The following is a 16,753-nucleotide window of genomic DNA, read 5'->3' on the forward strand; positions in this document are numbered from 1 at the left end:
ATATTGGGGTCCCCATGCATTTTCAACATTTTGAAGGGGATCCATCGGGAAAATTGACAAAAAATTGAAAAAATATTTTGTTCTCAGATTTTGATGCAGATTTGTGGAGAATTGGTCCACAAATCGTTTAAGGTACTCCGCTTGAGAATCGGATGGAAATTGACCAAGATATGGCCTTCGCAGTGGGACATATTGGGGTCCCCATGCATTTTCAACATTTTGAAGGGGACCCATCAGGAAAATTGACAAAAAATTGAAAAAATATTTCGTACTCAGATTTTGGTGCAGATTTGTGGAGAATTGATCCACAAATCGTTTAAGGTACTCCGCTTGAGAATCGGATGGAAATTGGCCAAGATATAGCCTTCGCAGTGGGACATATTGGGGTCCCCATGCATTTTCAACATTTTTAAGGGGACCCATCAGGAAAATTGACAAAAAATTGAAAAAATATTTCGTACTCAGATTTTGATGCAGATTTGTGGAGAATTGATCCACAAATCGTTTAAGGTACTTCGCTTGAGAATCGGATGGAAATTGACCAAGATATAGCTTTCGCAGTGGGCCATATTGGGGTCCTCATGCATTTTCAACATTTTGAAGGGGACCCATCAGGAAAATTGACAAAAAATTGAAAAAATATTTCGTACTCAGATTTTGATGCAGATTTGTGGATAATTGATCCACAAATCGTTTAAGGTACTCCGCTTGAGAATCGGATGGAAATTGGCCAAGATATGGCCTTCGCAGTGGGACATATTGGGGTCCCCATGCATTTTCAACATTTTTAAGGGGACCCATCAGGAAAATTGACAAAAAATTGAAAAAATATTTCGTACTCAGATTTTGATGCAGATTTTTGGAGAATTGATCCACAAATCGTTTAAGGTACTCCGCTTGAGAATCGGATGGAAATTGGCCAAGATATAGCCTTCGCAGTGGGACATATTGGGGTCCCCATGCATTTTCAACATTTTTAAGGGGACCCATCAGGAAAATTGACAAAAAATTGAAAAAATATTTCGTACTCAGATTTTGATGCAGATTTGTGGAGAATTGATCCACAAATCGTTTAAGGTACTCCGCTTGAGAATCGGATGGAAATTGGCCAAGATATGGCCTTCGCAGTGGGACATATTGGGGTCCCCATGCATTTTCAACATTTTGAAGGGGATCCATCGGGAAAATTGACAAAAAATTGAAAAAATATTTTGTTCTCAGGTTTTGGTGCATCTTTATGGAGAATCGATCCACAAATCGTTTAAGGTATTCCTCTAAAGAATCTGTTGACTATAGGCAAATATATAGCTTTTGTCATATTGACTCAAAACTTTCAGAAAAGTGAGCTTGTCTATATTATTTTGTGGCCCAGTTATTTTTTAGATTGCTGTTCTGAAGATTTGCTTTTTTTGTTGTCTGTGAAGAACGCCTTTGTTCCGCTCCACTGAAGTCAATTTGCAAATATTTCACTGTGCACACAGCCATAAATATGACTGATAGATAAAAGTGTTTGTGCACACATCGTGCCACGCACACAACAGCTAATATTTTTGATTGACAGCTAGTTGCAAATTGGTCAATGTCTGAGCTGGGTTCAATCAGGGCCTTGCGAATTTTTCGCCTGCCATTCTTTGCGAATTCCCTTTGTGTGAAAAAATAGGCCCAACAGACCTTGGTATTGTTATTTGGTATAGGGGTTCTAGCCTTAAAGATAGATGTTGAAAACCTAATACTTCTGAAATTTATTCATGAAATTTTGTTGTCTAGAATCTAGATCATAACCATGTATAATATAAACTAAAGAGCCAAGAGCGGACAAAAATAAATGTGCAAACATTTTGCCAGAGAGTGGACATTGTCCCATTGACTGTATCACATTATGGGGCTCTTAACCCCAAAAGTCAATCACTTAAGTCGGCCCGAACCTGGCCCATATAAAGATGCCGACTCGTGAGTGCTTGCATCTATCAAAGTCATCAATTATGTCCACTTGCCACAGCCCCTCATTAGCTTTTTGAGCACCGAGACCCAACTGAGAACCTCGCACCATCCGAATCTATATTTAACCAAAATTGTTGGGACTTTGGCGCTTAGACTTGTTGGCATTTTCACTCTGTGTGTGCGATAATAGTTCAAAAATATATAATTTTCTGTTATGGCTGTTGGCTTCTTGCGCCAACGTTTCTCTTACCCGTCAGCGAAAGCAGAGTCGCGAATAAGTCATTTGTCAATAGAATTTTCATTTCACTTGACTGCCGACCCCAGCCCTTGGCCCTGCCCCACGAAGATTCTCGATGCCACGATGACTCGGATCGGACACAATTAAGCTATTACTGCATCAACATCATATATCATGTATCCGCATATCATTCAGAATTTATTATTTTCTGATCTACATATATGCGCATTGATTTGCCTTTATTGGAAGCTTTTCATGAAGATGGATGCGTTCGGTGGTAATTAGGAATTTTGTGTAGCTTCCAGGGATATAAATATTGTTTTTATGGCCACAGAACCGTCGGCTTTGTTTACACATGGAGATCGAACGGCACAAAGGCCTAGTATAATCCACTGTATCGAGATACGTTCGGATCGATTGCGTCAATTAATGCAGAAACTAAAAGTGTTGGTGTTGCTTCTGGCTCTTCGGTCGTAAAGTTTCTAAAAATTGTACTTGGTCGGGGTCTGGGTCTTAACGACTTTTAAACCGAATGGCACACCGAACCTCAAAAATGGCAGCGTAAACAATGCGCCAAAAATGAAATATGAAATGGTAGGAGTACGAATTTCCCTCGACAGCATCTTTTTCATCTTTTCTTTGTCTCTGGCCCGAGTCTAGACTCTAGACGGTTTTTGTGAATTATTGCACGTTACCCAGTGTCAACAGCATCTCTGTCAGCTCTCTGCCGGCGAATGGGAATGTGTCTGGTTTGCGGCCAACCTTGCGTATGAGTAATTTCATTATGATTAGCTGCCTTGTGCTGCATTTAAAATGAGGTCTGTGGGACCATTGAACGCATTTTTGTATCAAAACATGCACTGTTAGAAAAGTGATAGTACTTATAGATACTTCCTATCAAGGCCTTGAACTTGAGATATTATTTTCTGAATAAATTTCTCAATTTCTGAATCACTTAATTAAAATCCTATACTTTTCTGTTTGATTTGTTTTTGATTGGCGCAGCCTGTGACCTCGTCGTTGACACATTTTTCTGACATCACAAGTTCGCTCGTAAATTCTGAGAGAAAGCCATATCGATTGGTAATAAAAAAAAACTTTGTTTTAGCGATAAGACCAAACAAATTGTTTAAAAATGATTGAGCACTGGAGCTGGAACGTCAACAAGTCTCTCGATAAGCCATTTTTCGCTGTGGTTGCCAATGGTCTCCAGTATCATGCTCTGACTAATTTGGTTTCGCCTTCGGCAAGGTGGCTGGAACGGGGAATAGTGTCTGTCAACTGGCAGCGTTAATTTAATATGCAACATTTGCACTTTTCGGTCAGCCCCCAACCCAAGCCCCCAACGTCAAACCCCCACCACCAAAGCTGGGGTTCATCGGTTACGATATCGTTGGCGGTGTCACTTATGGGCTGGTGGGATGGTGGGACACGGAGCACAGCAGATTGTGTTGGCGGTGAAAAGTTCAATTTTGAGCAATGCACTTTATGCACTTTTCCCTCCGCCAGCCGGAGGGAAATTGCGGTCTGGCGGGAAATGGCAGGAGAAAAGGGTCTGTCCGTGATACGTCCGTGTTTATTGCTCATCGTTTGTCATCCGATGGCTGATAGCTGATGGTTGGCGTACTTGATAGTCACGCATTTTGATGAAATTTACGCACTTGGAGGGAATTTGCTTGTCCGGCGAAAAGGATAATGTGATTTTTATGCAAATGTCTTATTTCATCAATAACGATTCTCCCTAGTCTGTCTGGCAAGTGGTTTAATGCAAATTAAAGGCGGGGTTTTTAAATTAAAATTCACTTTTTATGGAGAGTGATTTTGAGTTCTTTTACTGAAGATGTTAAAGCTTTAAATATTTAACAATTTCTATTGTTTAACTGCAAGGGATTAAAATGCTTTTTTCATAGTATTTCTTTTTGAAAATAATGCTATTTCTATGGGGAAATAGCCCCCACTCCCAGAAGGATTCTATTTGGTCCAGTGCCCTTCCCTTTTCACCCACTCACTGCCTCTGTCTCTCTCGGTTATCAGCTTAAAGCAACATTTTTATGGCCATAATATTCGGCTTAGTCACTCCGCCTCGCCGTCTCACTCCTTTAGCCTCGATGGGGATTATGTTCGGGTGTCTTTACGGAATCTTTCCGAAACTTTTCCGGATAATGTCGGGGTAACGTCTCGTATAATAGTCAACTTGATTAGACTGAAAATAGCTTAAAAGAATTAAGGACTAAATGCGGAATGCTGTCGAAAGAAATAACAGCAGTCAGTGGGGCTTTTTAAGAAAGGGTCTAGTCTTCTCTATCGACAGGCTCCCCTTCATCCTGCTGCGCGGCAGGACGCCTTTTCCTGGCCTGCAATTGTGGCTCATTACTGGCAATTAGTAGTCGTCCTTTGGTGGCAGTGGGCGTGTCTGGCTGGTCAGCTCCTAGCAAACAGAATTATTCATAACCCGCTGAGGTAAAGACATGCACTTGGAAAAATACTAGACTAGTAATATTAGATTTGTTGGAAAATATTAAACAAAAAATGCTTCATGTTCTTGATTAATTATATCTGTAAATTAAATTGGACTATAATTTATTATAATTATATTTTTATATAGTTTTCTTTCAACTGTTTAAGCAAAAAGCGGCTTTCGTTTGACTCGGTGTGCAATTAATTTGCCGGCAATAATGAAATCTAGGACAAAATGCTGGCAAAAGGAAAATCGTTGACAGTTGACTGCATGCGGCACTCAGTTTTCCATTTTCCCATTTTTCCTTGTCATTTTTATTTCACATTTCCCTTCGACGCTCCCTTCTACTGTTTCTTGTCTTGTGTTGTGTTGTACATATGGAAGAAGTTGCGAGTATTCCATGGTATTCGATTTAATGAAATTATTCAGGTGTTCCAGGTGTGCGATTGTCTGTTTGCCAGCCATACCAAGGCACTGCCATGGCCTACATAGCAACCCTATGGTTGCAGAAGCAGAGTTGCCAAGGTGTTATCTCAAAATCCTACTCCTTTTTGGCCCAAGTCTGTAACACACACACACATCGACCCACTCAAGAAGGTATCTGCATATTGAATGGAAAGCAGGCTTAGATAAAAGTAAGTATTATAGATTATGTACGAAACAGGACTGCTCAGCCTGGCCGGTTCGTTTGGGCCATGTTTTTAATCAAACTAAAATGCTTGGCAACATTGAGAGTATTCCCAGCTGCCATTCCTACGAAAGGAGAGCAACTACTTCCCCGGCTCGAATTTTTGTTCTTTTCAGGGATGATGATGAGGTTGAAGCCCTAGAGGATCCTCTTAGTTCCCAAGGATTCGAACAGTAAGTACTATTTTAATATTAAATGGTCAAAACTGAAGAGGTTGAAGACATTCAAGCTATGATATATTCTTATTCTAAATTATACTCTTTCATACTTCAATACTTTTAATTACATTTATTTCTAGCAAATAATAATTTTCTAGCAAAAAATTAAACCATTTGTTTATATTCTTTGTTTATTTTATTGAATCAGCTAATTATATTCCATTCTATTGGTTGTTTGGCTTATAAAATAGCCATTTAATATTTCCAATTTCCCATTTGCATAAATTTGATTCCAAAATTAAATCAAACTCATTAAAACAGTAATAGTTGCTCCACTTAATTTTGATTGTTGTATTTTAATGGGGAATTGCATAAAGTGTTCAATTGATGGAATGAGTTTCAATTGGAGTGAGTTCTTGGAGGAACTGCAGGGCACAGTTGGCACTAATTGCCAGTCCGTCAATCAATATTGACATTATTGAGTTGCATCTGCCAAAAATGGATGAGATTGGCAGGAGGAGAGGTAGGTAGAGGGAGATGGCAATTTTAACCGTGTCGGAACGCATACCCCTGATTACCCTGAACCTAATGCCATTAACCCATTATCTATGCACCTGCCATCCGTGCACCACCTTTGGCCTTTATTGTAGACTCTCGCCGGGGCCGGGTTTTGGCCCAGTTTGATGGCGTGTGACACTGATTAGACCGCACCGCTGCACCGCCACAACCACCGCTGATGATGATAATAATAACGATGATGGCAATGGGGATTATAACGATATAGACTTTGGCTGATGGCGTGCCAAAAAGTTATCAATGAATCACTTTAAGTGCCCCCCATCATTTGCATATTCCTTCGTTTTGGCCCTTTTGTCAGCCCTCGTGTCTGTGTTGGCTGTTTAATTTATTTCTGGTGTTTGTTGATTTAAATTGTTAAGATCTTAATGCCAATGTTGCTCCTTGCCGACTGCTGACTGCCCCTATTCGTACTTGTGTACTTGTTGATGCTTTTCATCAATCAAATGTCCGTGTTCTCCTCCTCCGACCCACCGACCGACCGACCAACCGACCGGGTTGTAAGAACAATTGCGAATTTATTGTAATTTGTTTGAACAGCTGCCAAAGGCAAACATCAAACGGAGAGGGCGATGTTGAAGGGGGCGCGTCCCGGGCTTTTGTTTGGCCAGAGATTACTCAGCCCGGTCCGGTGGACTCTGGGAGTAGGACTCCGAATACGGAACCTTGTACGTGCGGACACGCAAAAATGGTTCAGCAATGTCTCGACTAATGATAATTACATTCAACGTGGCCTTGCTCCTTTCCACGAGGGGCAGAGTAGGGGGTGAGTTAAGCAGCTTAAAGCGTTATTCGTGACACATGACCACCCACCTCTGGACACCCAACAGGCAGGCATAATTTTAATTATCATCAAATTGCGTTACATTCTCAGCAGGCTTCTGCTGGCAATTATTTTTGCTGGCTTCCAAAACTCATACAAACACAGACACATTTGATTAGCCCAGCTTACAGTGCGTCTCATGACAGCAATTCTCAATCGATTTAAGTGATTATTGGCGAAGAAATATCCTCTGCATCTCTGTGCCACAAGAACGTAGCCCTTCGAGAATTTCCTAATTACATTTTTCTGGGGCTACACTGGATTGGAAAACTTCTCTCCAGTTCGATGATTTGTGTAAACTGAAACGCCACATTTGTTGGTTCAATCAGCTCTCAGAAATGGAGGAAAAATTAAAAGTTGTTAAAGGTCACCCGCAGCAGCATAAATTGATTAAAAAAAATGGAAAATATTTCAACTATTTTATGGTGGCTGTAACTTTTTCGCCGCCAAGTGACAATGGCCAAAATGCAATTTATATTGTCAGCAAAATATTCCGATGCCATCGAGGACACCATCGTTCGCACCACAACGTTCCACATGAAGTGGCAGGAGCTGAGAGTTTTATAGAAAATGTAGTATCTCAGGGCGTCCCTCTAGGGAGGATGGAGCCACCACTCGCTCGGCATATCGCTCGGCAGCCATTGAAGTGAGTTAATTATTCAAAGTTGCTCATACGCAACGTTGTCGGTGCTCCGCTGATATGCACCATGTACCCCGATATGGATTGTGGTTGTGACGCAAGTGGCAGAAATTGGCGGCGTCTCTTAAGGCAGCCACCCAGCCAGTCAGCCAGGTTGCACTGCCCGTTGTGCTGGATGTGGGTATCATGACTGTTAAATAACCTTAAATTGATTGACAATTAAGATTTCACTGTCATTGCAACCGGATATTTGTAGCAGCGGTTGGTTGTGCAACAAGGTGAAGCAAGTAGTTCTGCCCCGTCAATTAGTCCCATTTAGATGGCTCTCTCTTTGATTAATTAAGTGCAAGTGCAAAGTGCACTTCTGCTACGGAATAGCCTCCATACTGATCACATAAAAGGATTATAGTGATTGTTGTATCAGTTATATTAGCTTAGATTGTTGGATTCATTATCCTGATTGGCCGACCAAACAAACTATATTATATATTAAGTTATTGGAGCCAAAGGTCTTCACTTCGAAGCCCTTGAAGTCTCCCATATGAAATAATTTGTACTGCATGCATATTCATAAACCAATATTGATATATTGTATAGATATAGACGGTATGCAAGGATCGATAAAATCGATTATAATTTTCGCGCGACTTATTGTTATTTTTCCATTTTCTAGTGCGTTTTTTCCCGTCGACGGCAGTGGGGGCAGGGTCTCGACTGATTTGAGAAAATATTTGCACAGTTTGTCATTACAATTGATTGCCGGCAATCAAGAAACTCAAGGCACATGCCACTTTTTCCAGAACACCTCCAGCTGTGGGGCAAGACTCTCGCTTCTCCTCTCGAACCCATTAAAATTGCGACCACATCAAGGGAATTACTCAGTACTGGTCCTGATGGAAAATCAAAATAGAACCCCCATCCGAAACATATGAAACGCTAATCCACAGCACCACAGCGATATCCACTTCACCCACAATCTTGACAAAAGTTAGTTTGGCGTGAATAATTCCACTAAATACAATAAAAACATTTTTCGCCGTCGGCATTAGGAATTTGCATAGAAATGAAAGCCTCGCAGCCGGAACTGTGCCACCAAAAATAATCAAAAAAAAAAAAAAGAAAATAATCAAAATAAAAAACAAACGAGGAAAAAATAAAGAAAAACGTTGATGAGTTTGCGGTTAGAAAGAGGGGGCAGAATGATAAACACAAGGGGCATGGGTACAGGCACTCGAAGAAATGGTTCATAAATAAAAAATAATCATATATATTCCACAAAAGTTAATACATTATTTATTATTATTTCTCTGACAATATGGTGTACTTTTTCTCTCAGTGTATGGTGGGTGGCTGCTTGTTAGAAGCTGGTTTCCTTGCTCTCCGGGCCGCGGATGTAAATAATAAAAAGCACATTAAACAGCATTTTCTTTCATTTCGAAACGAAAACGAAACAATTCCCCACTCGGACTAGGGCAAACCGCACTTCCCTTCTCCTCTCTCTTCCTCTTTTTCTTCCTTCCACACACACACATAAATACACAAAAAAAACACCCACAACAAAGACTGACCGCTCCGAAAAGTATGCTACACTTGCGGCTGGCGACGCGTCGCTTTGACACTTGGGCGGACGAACTACTTAGAGTGGGGCACGACGGTCCATTTTCCACATTTCCCATGCACTCGGGGATTCCATTGGGGCAGCACGCAAAGCCGGAGACTTAAGACCCTTCTCTTTGTGGGTGGCTGAAACTTTCCTCATAAATATTCTTTCCTGCCTTTTAAATCTTTCTTTAAGTTTGAGTTTAAATCTACCGGATAATTGTTTATTGGAAGATTCATTCTGTCAATGAATCTGTAGTCTTTCTTCTTGATTAAATTGGTAAAGTTATACATATGTTTCTCTTGGTATTATTTCTTTGTTTTTTATGGATTTTTCAAGATGACATATGTGTTTTTATGAAGCATTTTATGAGGTTTGTTTTTAAAACTTTGGCTTGCGAGAGAAAGTGAAATATTCTTAATAAAATCTTATGAATATGACTTATACAGTTTTGAGGAAGAATGTTAAAGGAATATGCTTTCTATTTTTCTTTTAATTTAGATAGAATTTCTGAAAGATAAGTGAACTTTTCCAAGAGATTTTAGTCTCTTTTCTAAGCAATTTCTATTGAGTTTAGAACTATAACTTTCATAAAGATGTTCCCAAGACTTTTTTTCGAGAGTTTTTCGATCAAATGGATTATGAAGATCTTTTTTGCTATACATAGTATTTTTAATAAACCTATTTTATATTTTTTTAAAACTTAAAAATAATAAAACCTTTTCTATTATACCATTTCTCAAAGATAAATACTGCAAAGTAAACGAGCATTTCCTCAAAATGATGCCTTTAAATATTATAGTAGCTTGCAACTTTCATTTGAAATTCAAAAAATACTCCACTGCAGACATGGAAATAATAATGTTGACCCCATATGCATTCAGAGTTCTTTCGCATTTTTATTTTCACAAAAAAAAAATTGTACCCAATGCAGGTCATCTGTTCTGGGCTCTTAATTTCCTTGAGGGCATTGCAAGTTCGTTAGAGAGCCGACACTTGTTTCGTGGCGCAGCAAATTGTGGCAGCTGCTACTTGTGCCACTTGCTGCTGCTACATTACTGCCACATTCTACAGCCAATGCCCCGCTCTTTCTTGCTTCCCCTACCCCCTCCTTTTGAGCCTTTCATTTTCGTGTCCAATTTTGCAGCCTAAAAGGGCTGGCACTGGCTGGCTGGCTGGTTGCACTTGAAAATTTAGCAGTCGCTGCACCACCTGACTGCTGTCAGTATGCCATTTTGCCAGTTTTTGGCTTTTACGATGGATACTCTACCTCGAGTCTACAGCCCCCTCAGAGAGAGCGGGAAATGAAATGTGAAATGAAATGTAATCCAGTGTCATGTGCCATGTTTATTTGCCTGCCGGATGCCGGATGGCCCGATGGCCCATCCCACCACTGGGCTGGTCTGGTCTTTGCCGCGCCAATTGAGTTTAATTTGTTGAATGCCTTTTGACAGATTTCAAAATTAACTGATACCACAGCCGAGTGCACCCACAAAAATCCATCGGAATATGTTTTGCCATTGCTCTCATCTCACTGCTCATCCAGATTCCCTCCCAAAATACTGATTGATAGGGGGAGATGGTGGTGTGGTGAGGTGGTGGAGCACTCGCCAGGTGAATGCCAAACAAAGTTTCCCCCATATGTGTGTGTGTGAAGGACTAGCTCTTGGTAATCATTTGGTTTACCTCAACTTTGCTCAACTCTAATCCGATTAGGGTTTCCTTCTGTTTGCACATCTTGGTCCTCAAATTCAGCGGAAATCGGTTTAAGAGGATTTAACCAACTAAACGGGTTGAAACGACTCCCGAATTGCATTTTCATGTTCGAAGTTTTCGGTCTCGAAGAACTTTTTTACGACTAATCTTGAGTTCGGCTGGGAAGAGGGGAATTTGAAATGCAAGTCAAGTAATCAAGAATTCAGCCATAGTCTGAGCAAATTTGCATTTCCGCCGCTTCTTTTCAACTTAAAGCGGCTTTGCCTCGCTTCGTTATACTCACTTCATAATTAATATAGTTTAAACGAGCTGAGAATAATTGATTTTGGGGCTGAAGAACCGGAAGCTGGCGAGGGGGGCCAGGCCAGAATGATGAATTCATTGATATTAATTGTTTTCGTTGTGGGTTGTGGGGAAATCAATGCTTCTCTTCCGATAACTCAATCAAGGAAGGACGCACATCAAGAAACTTTTATTATAAGTAGTTTGCAGTTTTAATGGGAAGCTTTATTTGAATAATTGTCATAATGTGATAGCTTATCTAAGCTCCTTACCAAAAATTAGTTTATTCTGGCAAACAGAAACTCTGGCTTATTAAATATTCGCTTATAGATTCTCAAGGTATTGAAGAGCCTATTGACTAATTCTAGCAGACCTGTGTATATACTCGTCTTGCACATTAGCATAATTTGCTGACCTATGACTGATGATAGCCTGCCCTTCCGATTTGCATAATCTAATGCCGCACTGCAGAAAGCAATCTGCTCTTGCTCTGCCACTCCTCCCAGTGTTTGTTTATCTGCATATATATAGCCCTCCCCCTTTATATATATCGGGATTCGTAGCTATATCTAATGGCCAAGCACAACAAACGGAGTCAAGTGCAGATTTCCTTTGGCAGCAACTATTTCCGACAGTGAATTTTGATGAGCCCGTAGTGCAGTGGATGGCTAGCTAAAAATAAAGTGCAGAAAAGCAGCGAAATTGAAAGTAAGGTACGGTTCTAGTGACTTGCTAAATATGCAAATTAATGAAACCAAGCCAAAATGTTGCCCGCGGTGCCGAATGCAGGTATAAGTGCTGTGGCAGAGCCAGAAGACAGAAGCAGTTGCCGGTTCAGGTGCAGGTGAGTTTCCCTTTGAACTATTTTTGGTTTTTTGTCGCTAACAAATGGGCTAAAGCGGCAGCAACGACAAGTGCGGTGGCTCGAACAAGTGCCACAGCTAACAATGCCACATCGGAAAAGGAGAAAGGAATTAAGGGTATACCGAAAAAAAAGAAACAATTTTCCAAGATTGGGTATTTAAAAGTTATCTATTAGAAATAGAATAATATAAATTACCAATCATAGTTAGCTGTTTAATATTATTTTTATTTCTTTGTCTATAAATTATTTTTTCAGTGTAAATAGGAGATGGGGGGACAGAAATTTGTCACCAACACTTGACACAACAGCCGCAATAACGACTAACTGCAAAAACATCTAAAAGCCAAAAAGGACGAACAAGGAACTGCACTAATAACCAGCAAGCCAACAAAAGCCAACCCATGAAAATAGTTCTAATAAACACTTGAGGGCTTCTCCTTTCTATTCTCTAACCAACACCGCCACTTCACAGTACCCCGAGTGGTAAGTGGCAAGTGGCAGGGACAGAGAAACATACGTGTACGTGCAACCCAATAATAACTGTGACCGCATTGCGTATACGTCATGTGTTGCAGTCAGCACAATGCCATTTGATTTGAAAAACAGCAACAATGAGCAGCGGTAAAGTGAACTTTTTAATTTCCTGTATAAATTTGTTTTAATTGCAACAACTACTAGTACTGGCACCCACAGCAGAGCAGTAACAAGAACAGAAATAGAGCCACCATGGCTCTGTGGCTTTTTAATTAATGAATAGTTAATGCCACAAAATGTTGCACTTAAAATGAATGCAGGGCTATGCAGGCCTCTCATTAATGTGATATGCTGGCTAAAATTGTTTTCTCTTTTATTTTTTTGATATTTGTTAGTGTTTCTTTTGGTAATTGAGTAATTTGTTGGCTAGGCATTTATTTCATTCTGATTGAATTGCAATTTTTGTTGCCAGCCTAATTGTTCAATTATAATTGTGGTTAAATGATGTACACACATGTTGCAAGTGACCATATATTTGCCCACTCTTCGAGTAAATAATTCATTTTTAATAGTCCCTTCCTCGGGCAACGTTACATATTCAGAAGCTAACGAGCTTCTTGGGAATATGGGGGAAATAAGGAAACAGAAATTGGGTGTGAACTCTCCGGAGAATCCGATAGCAGAGAAAGAAAATCAATGAAAAACCCACAATTTCCTTAAGCCAACAAATCAATAAAGACCTTTATGTTTACACAAATTTTATTAACTATTTGGCTTTAAGATTTTCATTCAATATTTATTTATATAGAAATGTTTGTTTATCTCTCCCGTTTATTTAAAATAGAAATAAATTGTAATAAACAAATGAACATAAACACCTGTTAAAAATAAATTAATATGCGGCTCTTTCATTGTCTCTGGTAACTTATCTTAAGAACTATTAGAACTAGACCCTTATGGGCCTTAGATATCTTGGAATGGTAATAAATTACTTCCAAATGTTCGATCATCGTTGGGCCTCGTATCTTCGCGTCATTTGTCATCCGGTAATGGACGCGTTATAGACGTTATCGCTTCCACTCGTCTGCGAATCGAACACCACTAATAGAAAGCCTTTATGTGTTATTTTTTTCCGTTTATTATGTTTTCGATTCTAATCGTCAATATAAATCACTTAGCATTTTTCGGCGCTATCGACTAGCTCCGACCCACGCCCTGCCGGCCCACTCCTGGCCTGGCATGGCTGGCCGAAAATGAAATTTTGCAATAGCCTCCGGGCATATGAGAGTTATTTACATTTCCTCGGCGATTGCTAATTAACCGGACTGAATAACTTTTTAATTACATTCGTTGCACGAAACGATTAATATGTGTCCGCTAGGTGGCGCTAATTGCCAGCGTGCAACGCCCACATGCCCCACCGGGGCGACTTTACCTTAAATTGATGGTGGTCAGCTCCCGGAGGCATGGCTTCAAATTGTAAATTTATATTTAAGTTAGGTCCGCTTCACTTGCCCCAACAATCGATCCCCACACCAAAGATACTCCTACACACACACGCATATGCACTGAGGGAAAATTAAACAAGAAATTAAGGTAATTAAGGTTAATTATTGAGATTCAAGGATGTCATAGACCAGAAATAGGGATTAGGACAAGGTAACTCTTTAAGAAAAGAATATTTCTTTAAAGAAAGAACGTTACGTTTTGAATCAATTTTTTCTAAAAACATGTTTACATCTCCTGACTTCCTTCCCAGGGATTGCCTTGGATTCTTTCCGTGCATTTACACGAACATACGTTGGAATATGTGCCAAAGCTCGACACTGATTTGGCTTAAACGATAAAGTCAGGAGAAGGGTCCTTTGTGCCCAGAGCGGACCCGACCAGTCCAGTGCAGACCGTCCTCGGACCAGGCCAAGCATAACAGTTTAAATGCGAGCTGGGTCTATTAAAAAACCAAATGGAGTACACACCGACACATATCCACTTAGCTAGCGGTGGGTGGGTAGAATGGTGGTTGGGTGAGGCAGAGGAAGGAGAGGTGGCTCCAAGGGAGAAGGGAAGCGGCAACGGGAGCGACATGCCAACACAAAAGCCAACATGCAATTTATGAACAGCTTTTTGCTGGCGGGCCCGAAATGCTCGTTTGAAGCTAACGAAATGTTCTAGTCCTCCTGGTCCTGGCCAACCTGCCCCTCACTGAATGGGCTCCAAGGGGGGTGGGGCAGGGTTGAGAGGGGCTGACGGAAAGCGTAAGCAAGAAAGCGTAAAAAAAGCATCAAGTACCAGAATGCCATTTGATTGCCAGCGAGCCAACGAAGCGGAAATGCCCTTTCAATATTCTATTGGTCACTCTTCCGACTTTTGTTTTTTTGACAATTGTCCACCGGGTGGACTTTCGAGAGTGAATTATTCAGCAGTTACTTTCAGAACGGTGATGGATTTACTCATAAAAAATTTAAGCCCTTCTCCTTTAATGCATTTTTGTTCTATTCGATTTTATGGAATAGTATAGGAACTATATCTGAAGGGAGAGACAACCTGCAACTATGTATATCTGCCATCTTCAGAAAGAGTATCTTAAGACTTGGAGCCAAGTCTCAGTGTGGAGCAGCTGAGGTGAGTGGGGCAGACCCTTAAGCCATAAGTGGGGGTTTGGGGACTGCGGATTGGTAGCTTGTGGCAAGTGGCATGTGGCCAGAGGAGTACGGGGTGTTCTCAGGGGAAGCTAGTGTAGCTGTGGCACGTTCCAGGCTCTGCTGTTGTTTCTTGCCCAGCAGTCCTTCACTTTGTTTTTTGCTGAGCCCATTGTTTGCTAAAAAGAAAGAACAGCTCTCCAATGAGAGCCAGAGAACTGTCTAATTTGCAAAGACTCATGAATTTATCAGCTCGGCAAACCTAATCAATATGAGACCTACCTACCGCAGCCCAGCTAATTGGAAACTTCAATCTTTATTAAGAACCAAGATGGTAGAACCAAGAAGTTCTATTAAATTTTAGAGAGAGGTTTCAGGTTTTAGGCTTGGGCATTCTGACCTTTTATACGAAAGTGGGCTTTTTTTTGGGGGGGGCCATCCGTGATCCTTATCTCACGAAGGTCCGGAATGAAAATTGGCATGGCTTAAATTATATGTGGGCCAGGTCAGTACACACTAGCCCCTAGCCAGCCATCCTCGCAGGGTTGGCATTATTTTGCAATATATCGATGTACGAGGCTTCAAGTGCACTCCTCCAATGCTGCATTTATTATGGCTGCAATGTTGCAAAAGTTATTTTTCATGCCACCGCACCACCCTGCCACCCTGCCTTTTAATGCAACACTCTCTGCCCCGGCGAAGTGTTTCGCTTGTTTAGTTTTCATGTTTCATATTTTATGGATGGCCACAACAAAAGGTGGCTCTGAAATTGCTTTCGTGTCGAAGGCTGCAGCACTGCCGAGTTATTTGGGTTTCCATTTCAAGTTTGCAATTTTTTTTTATTCGTACACTTTCTGACAATTTAATTACGGCTCCCTTATGTCCAAAGAACGTGACCTCAAAGGTGCCTTGTTTACTTAGATGTTCAAGTTTTTAATTTTCATTTCGTGTGCAGAGTTGGACAATGTTTATAATATTTTTCCTAAATGAAAGGTAAACTAAAATTGTTTGTCTCAATCTCTGAAAGAGTCTCTGGACCTTCTTCACTTTTTAAATGAAATAAATAATTTAAAGAAGTCAGCTTAGTCAACACAATCGAAACATTGTAGAGGTTAATCAATAAAACATCAAATAAAAATCAATTTAAATCCTTGAAATGGGAATCTTTTGTTTAGCTTTACGCCTTTTTTGATACCGCCACCCCTTTCGTTTTTTGCGCCAAGAAGTAGACTACACTTTTTGTTTCCGTCGCTGAAAGGGTTGGCCCTCTGGTAAGTCCTACTTCCTCGTCCCACATTTCCATTTCTCGGGCAACAAACAATTGTCCGCGACCCACAGAGCAAAGCAAATAATTTTGGCTGAGAAATGTCACATTTTATTGCTTCTTTCATCATATTTCGGCCCAAGGAAAGTGGCCGAAAAAGGCAGGAGGTCGGGAGGCAGATCGGGGAAAAGTGGAGCACCAACTTCGTCCAAAGTCAGGAGGAATTTCATGCCATGGGCTAATAAAAGTGCGAAACCTGCCGGAAAATGGCCAAAGGGCCATGGGATGGGAGGAGCGAAAGTTTCTCCATGAACATTTAAGCAAAACACGACCCAATTCCAGACGTGCCTTATCGCAGGCTTCAAGTCGGGACTTTCCCAAACAAAAGACC

At 40.7% G+C, this 16,753-nt stretch overlaps 1 protein-coding gene and 1 long non-coding RNA gene across 3 annotated transcripts in view; one reads left to right on the forward strand and one right to left on the reverse strand.

Moving 5' to 3' along the window:
- The window catches only part of LOC6494995 (potassium voltage-gated channel subfamily KQT member 1), a 38,601-nt gene that overhangs the window by 15,237 nt on the left and 6,611 nt on the right, over window positions 1-16,753 (reverse strand). The window lies entirely within an intron of this gene.
- Window positions 1-16,753, forward strand: part of LOC123257238 — a 39,651-nt gene that overhangs the window by 829 nt on the left and 22,069 nt on the right. The window contains exons 1-2 of one of the 2 annotated variants that reach the window (XR_006507250.1): window positions 4,763-5,272; window positions 5,442-5,498. The exons of the other annotated variant lie outside the window; for it this stretch is intronic. This is a non-coding gene — a long non-coding RNA (uncharacterized LOC123257238). Of the gene's footprint in view, window positions 1-4,762; window positions 5,273-5,441; window positions 5,499-16,753 lie in introns of those variants that run through there. 2 annotated transcript variants of the gene reach the window in all.

Source organism: Drosophila ananassae, chromosome 3L (assembly GCF_017639315.1).
Source record: "Drosophila ananassae strain 14024-0371.13 chromosome 3L, ASM1763931v2, whole genome shotgun sequence".
NCBI lineage: Eukaryota > Metazoa > Arthropoda > Insecta > Diptera > Drosophilidae > Drosophila > Drosophila ananassae.